This window comes from Dermacentor silvarum, chromosome 6, assembly GCF_013339745.2.
Source record: "Dermacentor silvarum isolate Dsil-2018 chromosome 6, BIME_Dsil_1.4, whole genome shotgun sequence".
In the NCBI taxonomy this organism is placed as follows: Eukaryota; Metazoa; Arthropoda; class Arachnida; order Ixodida; family Ixodidae; genus Dermacentor; species Dermacentor silvarum.
Window position 1 is genome coordinate 110680825 of NC_051159.1, and position 12500 is coordinate 110693324.

Here is a 12500-nt window from a genome sequence, read left to right on the forward strand (position 1 = left end):
CACATATGGAGGTATTATGAAACGATGTTCTACGGCGCGAATTTAAGCGGGATACAGCGAGATACATGCCTAATACTCGTAAACAACTAACCCTCCTTAGCTTCTTCAGCACAGATAGAGATAATGCGCAGCCGTAATATGACGGCGATACGGCCAATGTTGACAAAAAAGCGAGAACGTCTAACTACGTACCACTTCAAATGAACCTAGAGTTTCGACCGAGAAATGCCGTTGACAGCACGCAAAGTTATCATTTTCAGCGCTAGCTGCGCCGTTATACCGACGATATCGGGTTTTAGCTACGATCACAGAACAGCATGCACCGCTGTAGCCATCGCCTCAGCACCCGATTTTCTAAGTAATGCTTCTATACGCTTGATAAATTATCGGACAACGATAACCTATCTGACTGACCTGCAGGCAGAGCAGTCAGTGAGGGTGCGTCCAAGCAACGGCAAATGTCGTAGAGCTGAACCTGGCAGAAACAAAAAAGGCTGCCGTAAAGAAAGCCAGAGTTCGTTTATGAATAAAAGCGCATCCTTGCCTTTCTTGGCTCGTCTTTGTCGCGCCCAGAGTGAACTGAAACCTAGAAATCAGCTGCATGAATGGTACGACATTGCTGGGCGACAAGGCGGACGGAAAGCTTCGCTCGACTGACAGTTGAAACCGCGTAGGAAAACAGGTGCGCCGGGCCTGCCGCCGATGCCGCTGCGTCGTCCGTCGAACCGGAAGCTGCTAGCAGACGGCGCGCCCCACAATTCCCTGCGATTGCTCGTTTTACGGGTCACCTATTCAACCAGCCACGTTCACGAGCCTCCGGATCTTCATTTCTTCGCCTATACGCGAACTCTCGGCTTCCCTCAATCTAAACTGGGTATGTTCTCTCCTGCGACGCTTGGTTTGAACTTCCCTAGCTCTCGCTTCAGTCTTTCTGAAGCGACGAGTGTCCAGTTCTCTGGTCGAAGCCTGCCGAGCAGCCGCCAGAGGCCTCGGATGCAGTTACGGACACCGGGCGCGTTCGGCGCGAACGTCGGGAAACGCGGACGGCGTCGGCAGCAGCTCTACGCGTCCCACTACCACCTGCCTCGCTCCTCCTCTCCACCTCGCATCCGCTATGCTGCACGATGCTATTTTTATACTCTGCTTTTGGCGCTGAGCCGTGCTCCCTCAAGGGCTGCAGAAGATAGCGCCAACCTTTCCCTTTTCCCTCAAGAACCACTTATCATCATCATCATCATCTGCTTTCACTCGCCTCTCAGCTCTCTCTCCCCCAGCTCGGCGAAGCTGCGGACGACGGAATGATTCGACGAATGGTTCTAACAGCTCCGCTGTAAAATAAACAAAAGAAACAGCGGGGCTGAGAATCGGAAGCGCCGCCACGGTCACAGCGATTGGGACAGGCCCGTCCATCTGGACTATCATAGACAAAAAAATGCATGAACTGAAGCGACGACTAAAAGCCACCTTTTTATATTGCATGAAATCTCCAATTAACCAACACGTGAAAAAAAAAAGAAAAAGAACAGGAAAGGGCAGTCAATGCGTGAAGGCGTCAGCAAACGGACGCACAATTCTAAATCTACACTGGTGCTGTATATAAGTTGGAAATAGTTGTGTAAGGTCACCTAACATGCGCATTTTCCATTGTTCAATTTAGGAAGCGTGATCCGCACTGGAGATTTATTTTTCCAGAATCCGCAAGGCGCCATTGGCATGGGCGTCCAAAAGTACAAGTGCAGCGTTCAGGCTAAGCAGCAGATGGCGCCCCTTGTAGAAGATTCACAATGACAACGATTCACGGCGTGTTGAAAAATAATTGATAATACTGAACGAATTCTAGTGACCACGGTAAGGAGAGCGGCTGCAACTCGACTTCAGGTTGTTTGTAGTCAATCTGCAGGTAACACAGCGTCTTTCACAGTGTGGCTTTGGTGGTGGGCGGGGTTACAAGGATGGAGGTAGGACAAGCAGTCGAAAGCTGCTCGAAACTGAAGGGCTTCGCAAATCCAACGCATGATGAGAGACAAACTTCTCATCCAGCCGAAATATAGCATTTAGATCCACAAAGAAAACACATACAGGTTTCTCAAAAGAGAAGTACTTCACGGTCCCGATTCAGGGATCGAACTAAACACAACCGTCTATCCGGGGGCAATCATTCTATGAACTGGTTAACTGGTTAGCTCTGTTCTTTCTTATACGCGTCACTATCACATCACCTGGGAGTGCTTCCACATAACCGTCCATCGTCAACCTGACGAATGAACAGTGGGAAGCCGCGATGGTAAGCTCGTCATTACAGGACCAGCGCTGACTGGTCTGGAACTAGGCGGCTAAGGCTACAGGAATCCTGGACTGAGCATTTCTCCAACTGGCGTAGCACTGGTAGCAAGAAGAAGGTGGAGCCACCGGCTGACGTTCTCATTTATTCGATAAACGTTTTCTCTCCATATAGTGGGATACGAGATTCGTAGGACACTAGATAGGGCAGGTTGAATAGCGTTATCTGTAGAATCGATTTTGCACTATACGGAAGAATGCGAACAAGCCGTCCCCGCTTTCACGCTGCACCTCAGCGCGTCCACCTTCTTCTGTTTCAATCACAAGTATTGCGCACTTTCTCGTTACTACCCAGTTTAGTTGCCAACCGTGTCACCTCAGAGTCCGCCCACGTAGGATTCATCGCTGAAATGCCTCGTCCTCCGATATTTAGTATGCTGTACAAGCATCGCCGGCTCGTCCGCATTACGACACTGATCGGCCCGTGACTCAATTGGCCATGTGCTGTGCCCGGTTAATCTATATGTAACGACTCTATTAATATCCTATTTCTTTTCTGATGACCTCTGTCTGCGTTATCACACGGGTCAACCGGCCGTGAGTAGGGTGCCCCGCCCCCCGCTCCCTCCGGCGCTGGCTTCCCGCTTCCTTGCTTGCGCGTGGGAGATTGAGTGCGTTCGCTCTCCGTGATAGCGCACGTCCCCGCACGCTTCCGCTCGGGCATACGGCGCGCGGCGAAGATTTTATCTATACGGAACCTCACGGCGACGGCGACGGCAGAAATCTGGTTGAAGTGTCCATATAATTGCTATCGCAATAAAAGAAGAAAGAAAACGAGGCTTGTGGATGAGCAAGAGAGTACATTGAAAGTGCGCAGAAATATGCCAACACTTCTGACCGGAGTTCAGGGGCGGCTTGCACGAACATTAATAACGAAAATAATTACGAATTTAAGAACGCGTTCTAGTGCGGACTAGAAGTTGTCTATGGACCATTTAAGAACATTTGTTATTATTTTCGTTATTAAATGTTCGTGCAAGCCGCCCCAGGTGCCAGCAGACGTAGCTTGAAAGTTACATCACGGCCAGAAGCAAATTCTTTCATTACTTTTTTTTCTTCATTTAACATAAACCAAAAAAATACAACTTCTACATCGCGTTCGCTACAACTGCACTCAATCTTAGTACTGTGACTGTTCGGTATATCTGAGAAGGAAACGCTGAAAGTGGTGTGACATGCACACTGCGGCAACAGTGGAGGAACTGCAATTTGGTTTGAGAATTATGCGTGAATAGAAGACACCAGTGAAGCTGAAAAGTGAAGTGTACAAAGAAGTTGTACGCAGACAAGCGGTGCTGTATGGGTCGAAAGGCGCTTCCGACTAATAAGTGCATGTAGCGTTCTGTCCCTAATTAAGATGCTCTGTTTTATGTGGCCCATCGGAAAGAAATTTGAAATTTCGAACGTGCACCCCGACTTTCCCAACGCCAACGAGCTGGCGCACGACCGCGCGCGAGGACTCGCGCATGCACCGCGGCGATCGTGGCGAGCGAAGTGGCGGGGAGGGAGGGGAGCACCGAGACCCGCTGCTCACCTTCAACGAAATAACAACGCACTATCAGCTGTCGAGGAGGGCCTACGCTAAACTCAATAGACCACAGTCATCGATATTCAAAATGCTTCAGACAGGATCGTTCCCCTCGAGAGGCAGACTGAGCCTTTATTCCCCAGAGGTAGAGCCGCAATGTTCGGATTGTGGCGAATCATACTGCTCGCTAGCGCACATGCTCTGGCAATGCTCCTGCGTTAAGCGGCACCATGTTCACTAAAGAAGAAGACTGGGAGGACGCCCTGCGTAGCGACGACCACCAGACCCAGCTCCAGGCCGTCCAGAGGTCTCACGAAAGGGCGGAGGCTCACGGGCTTCCCGTCCCAACGTGGGTGCGGCCCGTGACCCCTGCCGACCACTAAACCAATAGTGGATGGGGAGGGGTTCCTCAGGACTCAATAAAGTTATTTCCTCTTTCGAATGGCCGAATCTGCGCATCGTCGAAGTGTGTCATACGCAACAACCGAAGTTCAAGTTGACAGAATAGTGCAGCCACTCAATGAGAAGAGACAGACGCCACATCGGTAGAAAGGAAATTGACCGGAATGCACTTATTAAGAGGACAGTAATAGTCTACATTTGAGGAAGACCACAGCCATAGGCGTTTGAGGAGAGTGAGTTAGAGACGTGGATAGGAGGTTTAAACTTATGAAAAAACAAGGGCTGCATAAAAATCGGACATAGACCACAGAAGGTCCCTGCTCACCGAGGAAATAATGTTTCCTTTTTTGAACCCTGCGAGAATAGCAAAAATGCGAGGGCGCGGTTTGATTCCTTCTTGTTTCCCCCTATAACCATCTGCTTTAAGAGAGCTTCTTAGGCACCTTAGAGCGCTTAATTCTTAAGAGAACTTCCCTCAACTTCTCTTCCTTTCCCAGAGTCACCAGGTTGATTCAAGAACTTTCTTCTCTCTGTTTTCCCGCAGACAAAAGTTCGGCACGCAGCTATTCACTCCGACAGCATATCGGGTCATCGCATAAACTACTCTATACGACTCCGATCTGCGTGCTTCTCTATAAGCCCAACGTCACACTCGCGTACGTTGGGCGCACGCAGTATATGGACCTGCAGTCCGTTGCGCGCAGTCCGGCGTGAAAGGAAGCACGGAGAGACAGGTGGAGAGGCCAAGTTCCTTCTCTCCCCTCGCCACTTCCGCCCCACGAGCGCCGAGACCAAGAAGGGGGGCGAAGACAGAGAGGAGCCGATCGGAAATCGAGCGTGGGAGAAATCCATCGGTCGACGGGAGGAGCGTGCGATCCGCCCGTCGCCCGCGCTCCATTGAAAACAATGCCGCCGCCGGCTCACACGAGCGAGGGTGGCGCACCGAGCGAGCTCGGGGTCGCCGGCGTTCGAGGGGGGGGGGGGGGGGGGGGGGGGGGCACCCGGCGGCCTCGGTCCAGCGACCCAAGGCGTCGTCGGCGCGACCGAAGGCGCGTTGGCTGGCGGCGAGAAGGCCCTCGCGGTCCTGTACAGTAGTACATGCCGGCGGTCGCCAATTACGCGCTCCCGCTCGTGGTTTCCCGGGTGCCACCGGCCGAGGCCTCGTCGTCGGCACGCCTGGATGCCCCCGAGTGCTGCCGCTGATACATGCGCTCGTTCCGCGGGACTCCCCCCCACCCCACCTGCATCACGCCGCCTCTGTGGTGTCTTCTTTTCCTTAACATGGCGAACAACCGTAATGTCCGCAAAGGCAGTGATTCACGCAAAAGCTTTTTCTCGTGCGTTGTGCGTACGAGCGCGCGTACAGTACTTCCACCGGCGACATGATAGGGCTCTGGATAGGCCCGCTGGTCGCTGAAATCACCCGACTCCTGCCGGAGGTCTCCATGCTTACTGGAGTCGTTCGGAAGAAGTTGCCGACTTGCGGTGATTACTGATGTTGGGAGAAGGTTTCATTCATTCATTCATTCATTCATTCATTCATTCATTCATTCATTCATTCATTCATTCATTCATTCTAGAATTTCGAGATTAACGTAACATCAGCAGGGGTGTGCGAATAGGGATCTTTGAGAAGGAATCAAATATGAATCCAATAGTGCCAGAAACGAAACGAATCGAATCGAATATCGAGTACTTTTTGAATAGTTTTCGAATAACGAGCTGCCGTTATCACGACTAATATAAAACGATGTTCACATCCCAGTATTCTTGATATTAGCAAGTTTCTGGCATTACGTAATACGTTATGAATTAAGCGTCGTTTATTAAAAGAATAAATGTAGCATTAGAAGCAAACAAGTAGTTTCTTCGAATGCACAGGGCTCGTCAGATAGTGTGAATGATTACAGTACAGCCTGTAAGGTATGGCTACCTAAGCGGCGTAGCCTGCTCCACTACGCAACTTTTCCGGTTTTATGTCTATATTATGCCCGTGGGGGTGAAAACTTTCCGTACTTTTGGTCCAATCGTATGTTTCTTTGGGCGCAGTCGACGTGAAGTATTCGAAAAGTATTCGAAAAAGATTCGCACTTAAACGAATTCTATTCGCCGATCGAATCGAGTAGGACACTATTCGATTCGTTATTCAAAAGTTCCGAATATTCGTGCACCCCTAAACGTCAGGTCTATTGAGAGGTACTGTAGTGGAGGGCTGCGGGATAATATTGACAACTAGGGGTTATTTCATGTTCACCAAAATATGAAGCCACAAGCGCTCTTGCATTTCTTTCCCTATGGAATCTAGCTCAGAGACTAAGAATCTAACCTACAACTTAGCTCTTCACAGCAAGTCCACAGGTTGAGTCATGGACCTCGGCGGGTTTAAGAAGCCTTTCAGAATCTGAGTGCTGTATTCATTAACTAAAGCACCGCATCTCTTTGGCTTGAGCAAATGGGTGAACACAGAAAGGGAATCAGGACAAACTAAAGGCAGGGCTCAAATCACTAATGTACACGTATAGTTTTTTTGTCTCCACTATTTGACGTAAAGAACTGAGAATAAAAAAAAAGTTAGAAAAGAGAAAGCGAAAATACAGACATACGATGCAAACCCCGCTTCAACGATACAGCACACGCTCGCAGCCTCAACGAGGCGGCCCTTTTAAACTCCACTACTCGGTCACAGATCTTACCCCCTTTGCTTCAAAGGCTCAGCTATATGCTGCGACCGCTTATGTGTACGCCGAGAGACAAGCGGAGCCACTCTGCGCGGCGTTTGATTTCCGCATTGCAGCTACACAGAGCACGTTAGTTGCGATGACGGAGACGTTGACTGTGACGTCTACAGGCCGAAACCGCGACGACTGACCCGCGCCCGTGCGGTCAAGCTGAATGGACCTCGTTGCTTGTCCAAACAAAACCTGCTGCCTTCGCCGCAGGGCGCGAAGAGTTCCCGATGCAAGCTGAATTAAGTCAGCGACACAAACACACGGCCGGCATGTGGAGGGGGAGGGGGCAAGGCCACCGCACCCTGGCCAGCTGTGGACGAGCACCTGCGCACCGCAGCGCCGACGCGACCCGGCCTCCCCTCTCTCCTCATTCGCCCTGCGGCGTGCCTGGTTCTTTAAGCCGCCTTAAAATAGTGTCGCGCGGCGGATTCCCGTACGTCGATGGTCCCGTTGCCCGAAGCAGCGTGCAGAGGCCGCTCATTACGCGTCCATTATAGTGGTCGCCGTCCTCCTGCTGCTGCCGATGCGTGAGCGTGACTGCATCGGCACCAACAGGACTGGGCGACAGTCCTCCTGCGTCACATAGTGATATTGCCGCGAGACAGCTTTTTGTGCAACAATGTTATTAGCGATATCGTGCAATATTGTGGATGCATACTAAGGCATCGCATGACCCATAGCAGTTCGGTCGTTTTACACTTTCCTTATCTCACGTAATATGAGTTTTTTTTTTTTTTTCTCATCGTGCTGTTTTTTATGTATCTAGCTCTGTATTTTAGTGGTATGGAAACTACAATTTCATCAAGCTATGGGTCATGTTATCTTTGCATGATATTTTAGTGCTATGAAAATACACGATTGGTTGGCTAAATAATTACTTACTTGATTGAGCTGCCCTTTATTGCGTATATTTTCAGCTAAGATAATGAATATTATGAGACAAAACACCGACTTTGTTTTCAGAAAAGGTTATTCCCAACGTGTGGATTTGAACCTGACACGTGAATTTGATAAAGGTAGCTCTCGATCTGAATATTTTGTCTCGCGGGACACTTTACTGTTGTGCACAGATCGCTATGTCGATTTGAATGCATATTTAAGTTTGCCTGTCATATCGCTGACTGCTTCACTACTATGGATGTGGCTACCGTATCACTGCTGCTTCTGTGGCGTGGTCCCCACCACAGTACGTCCTCGGCTCTAAGCGCTACTGACCGTTTGAGCTTATGACCGCTGGAGGCACTGACCGCTGGAGACATGAACTTCATGACCTTTGGAAAGAATGAACACCCTGAAATTCTCATTTCTCTACCATTCGCTCACCGCCTTCCTCTTATCCTTGTTAGCCTCCACTGGTGTAGCGATCGGCGCTGTTCAAGAAAAAAAAAAAAAAAAAAACTCTAGTGCTGGCGATGAGTCTTAGCTACAGTTCGTGGGAGTATTTCGTTTCACCGGTTGGTTGTTATTTTTCAAGTTGCACTCAGTTGTAATGGTTGCACTAAGTGGCACACTTCCAGTTGCGACTTTCGGAGTGGCGGTGGTTGCGCCTATAAAGAGACGCATGCCCTGTCGACACGTATCACTGGTGCGTTCGGTGCAGTAACGTAAGACGCCGGGATTACGAACTACATACGGCAACTGCCACTTGGTTTCACGATGTACATTCCCAGATAAGGAGGATTTCTTCTCTTCATAGAGGGAAGCTTCGCCTTTTGCAGCAAGCGTTATAAATGGTCCATGTGTGCCAACGAGCAGAGGTATTCTCTGCTTGAATCTATGGATGGCAGACCATTTATAACTGAATAGATAAAAAGGGCTTCGAGCACGGGGGTCACATTATAACGTTGTACTGCGTGTAGTGCACTCACACGCGCGATGGCTCCTCCCAAGATACTCTAAGCGCTATCCGTACATCAGCCATGCATGTAGAGTTAGCGGCTTAATCTTCCTCTTAGTTGAATTCTAAATTTTAACCCGATAGCGTTAAGGGCCCAGCGTCGCAGAAAAACCAGCATCGGCGTCGGTGTCGGCGTAAGCGCCAGCGTCCGTGGGGGAGAAAATCATCCCAAACCACCCCGACAACGCAGGCCCTCCGCGTAGTGCGGAGGCGCTGGTGAACTAATCAAATTTCTCAAAGCAAAATGCGTCAGAAAAATCGTAAAGCAACCGACAGACGTGATAGCGTCGGATTGTAATTTTAATGTACGAGAAAACATAATTATCTTACACGGAAACTGAAACACAAGCCCCCTTTTCCGCATTTCTACCACTCATATACAGCGGCGTGCCGCGGTTTGCTCCTTGGAAAAATATTATCCAGATGGCGCCCGCCTCCTCGGCAGCCTATAGGGCGCCTACGAGTAAGCGCTGTACGGCAGCCGCATGCGGAGGCGAAGTTGGAGAAAAAGGAAAACTGCAGTTACCGGGAAGCCTGATAAACAGCCAGGAATCTTTGAATGCTATCGCGTTCCACTCTTAAAGGCGAAATTTAAGCGTCCTCCAAATTTTAATAAATTAAATTGCTAAATTTTCTTGTGACTTCTCCCCAGCGTCGTGCGAGGTCCACCGGAGCAGAATGCTGAACATGTCGGGCCCCGATGCAAGACATTTGTGTGAAGACAACGTTTTTTGCTTCTTTTTTTTTTCTTTTTTTTTTCTTTTTAGTCACCCACCAGTGAAGGCAGCGAACGGGGTGACAGCGCTAAGAGGCGTAGAGTAATGATGAAGACTTTAATAGCTTCGCACCGTAGATGTTCTCTGTTGGTTCACAACGTCGTCGAGATGAGATTATTATCGCTGTCGGAATTATTGTGGGAGTATAGACTACCAGAAAAATGGAGGTAAGCCTCGTCTTCTGTTGTCCATCATTCTCTAGGTATAAAAAAGGTTGTCTGGGTCGATATAGGATGGAGAGGGAAGTACCCTGCTACTTTGTTACAAGCGTGTACCCAGTTCGAGCGAAGCAGCATGAATGAAGGCAAGCATAGCCAACAGGACCGGACTGCATGCAGATACTACCAACGTCTATACGCTACCAAACTTTTTATTCATTGAACATCAGAGAATCTCGTTCTCTCTACGATGTGAAGCGCGCTGCACCGACTAAGGGATTCTACCTTATTGAAGATACTTGACAGTTTCATATCGTTCGTCTTACTTATTTTATTTATTATTATTTTGTTGCATATATAGACGACTATCAATAATTGCCAACATATACACAGGGGTAGTGGCAAAGACTTAAAACACCCACTCACACACGCTCTCTCTTTCTCTTCTTCACCCGCACGCACGCACACACGCACACATACGCGCGCACCCGCGCGCATAAAAGATAGAGAGAGAAAAAAACCATCTCGCTATCTAGTAGTATACTGCGAAGCTTCCTATATAGTAAATGACATCTTTAATTTGATTCTGTCCAGCGATCAGCCTTCTTCGCCGCTAATGAGGCGCGCCGAGTAGTAAAATCAGCCACCATAAGCCAAACGCAAGATGTATTTGGCGTGCAGCGATCTGCGTAATTCGCGTGCACCGCGAAGCGCGTGCCAACGCAATTAATTTCTGGTGGACCCCACGTTGACCGCGCATGTATGCAGTATATGTGTATATATATATATATATATATATATATATATATATATATATATATATATATAGGCAGCGCGAGGAGCAGCTGTAACCGAAGGTGGCCGACAGGCATTCACGCAACGGCTGCGCCGACAGGAAGCGTTCGCGTACACGGGGCAACACACAGCACCGCCGGCCGCGACGACGATCAATCGTCTCTTCGGCCAAAGAAAGAGTTGAAGAAGATGCCGTTGCAGCTGCTTGCCGGCACGGAACGCTGCGGGGAATGACGTCACCCGCCTCCTCGGGATCGTCTCGGGCCTCATCCCGACGGCCGATTAGCCGCTAATGACCAGCAGGCAGCTAATGCGTTCCGAGCCGGCCTAACCGTGCGCGGTGGAAAGTGCGCGGACATCTCAATGGCCCTCGGGCGACGGCCGCCCGAAAAGCGGCTGCGATGCGCCGAAGTATACGTTTGAGTAGAGGATATATATACTATGCACTCTTCGGCGAGACCGGAGCGGAGGGAATGCCTCCGTAGGTGCGCGTCTGCTTAGCATCATGTAGTGTGGGGCAGATGCTTCGGGTTTTACGCTGGCCGAGAATACAGGCTGAGAGCCCAGCTTTGTTTCTTCCAGAGGAGCATCGGTACATGGATCGGAGAGGCAGGTGAAAGTCTGACCTCAACTGAAAAAAATACTCGGGACGCAGAGATGAGGTCATCTGATACACTCCAAGCCGGCTTATCGAATCCAGGAGACGTAAAAGAAAATATCCGAAATAAAAGGGCGTTCAGCAATTTCGGTAGAGTGGCGCATATTTACTTACTATATACCTTGTGCAAATAATTACGCATTGGTGTGGAGCTTGCAAGTGTGGTGAGTGCAACCGTAACATGCGCTACTGTGAGCAGTTGCAATTTGCTTAAATATTGAAGTCAGGAAGGAAAGAAAGAAAGAAAGAGAGAGAGAAAAAAACAAGATGAACGAGAGACCATGGGTTGTGCGACGACTTATCGAGGGTCAAAGACTCAATAGAGGGGCAATCTCATCGCGGCAATTATATATTTGTGCTAATTGCGAGGGGAATTACGCTCAGTGGCGGCCCTGCTCGGTCGTCGAGCTGCTGCGGCGAGTTTCGTCGCAAAAAAAAAAATATATATATATATATATATATATATATATATATATATATATATATATCGTGTCTGTTATTTCGGCAGAATCAGGCCTAATTCGCGAGGTATCGCTTCCACCGCCAGTGATCATACATCATCCACCTTCCGCGAGTCGACACTTCAGTTCAGCAAAGGAGCGTTCGATAAATAATTAATGGTATTAAATTAAAATAACGTCTCACAAAAGTACAGTGGTCTGTGGGGGAACGCCGCAGTGGAGCGTTCCAGATATGATACGACCACCTGTAATTGTAAATTTAGATTGATATTATCAAAGAAGAAAGGAGAGACGGGAGTCTTTAGGTGGCAACCGAATACACCTCATTGCACTAACCTCCAATTTCACCAGTGTGTTCGCATTCTTATGTTACCAGTGTAACGCGTCGATGCGCACCGTCTACATTCCATTGTTGACTGTTTTATTTCCAACCCTATTGTCACACGCTTACTGTGCGCTCTTAGATCGAGGTACGCTTAAACAGACCTTGCATCTTTTCTACTCAATCTTGGACACTGAACAATTCGGTGATCCGACATCTTTTCCAATGTTAGCCATTACAGGCTAACAAAATAACTAATAGGACCCCCATTTTTTTCTTATTGTCTTTTGGTTCAAAACTCTGGCAATAGTAACTGCATCTAGTCAGACTTCTGACAGCAACTATACTGCAGATGACGACATCTTCGAAAATCCACTATCGTCGTTTTTATGGAAGCTATCAATACGTTGATTTTAAGTGACATCATCTTACCA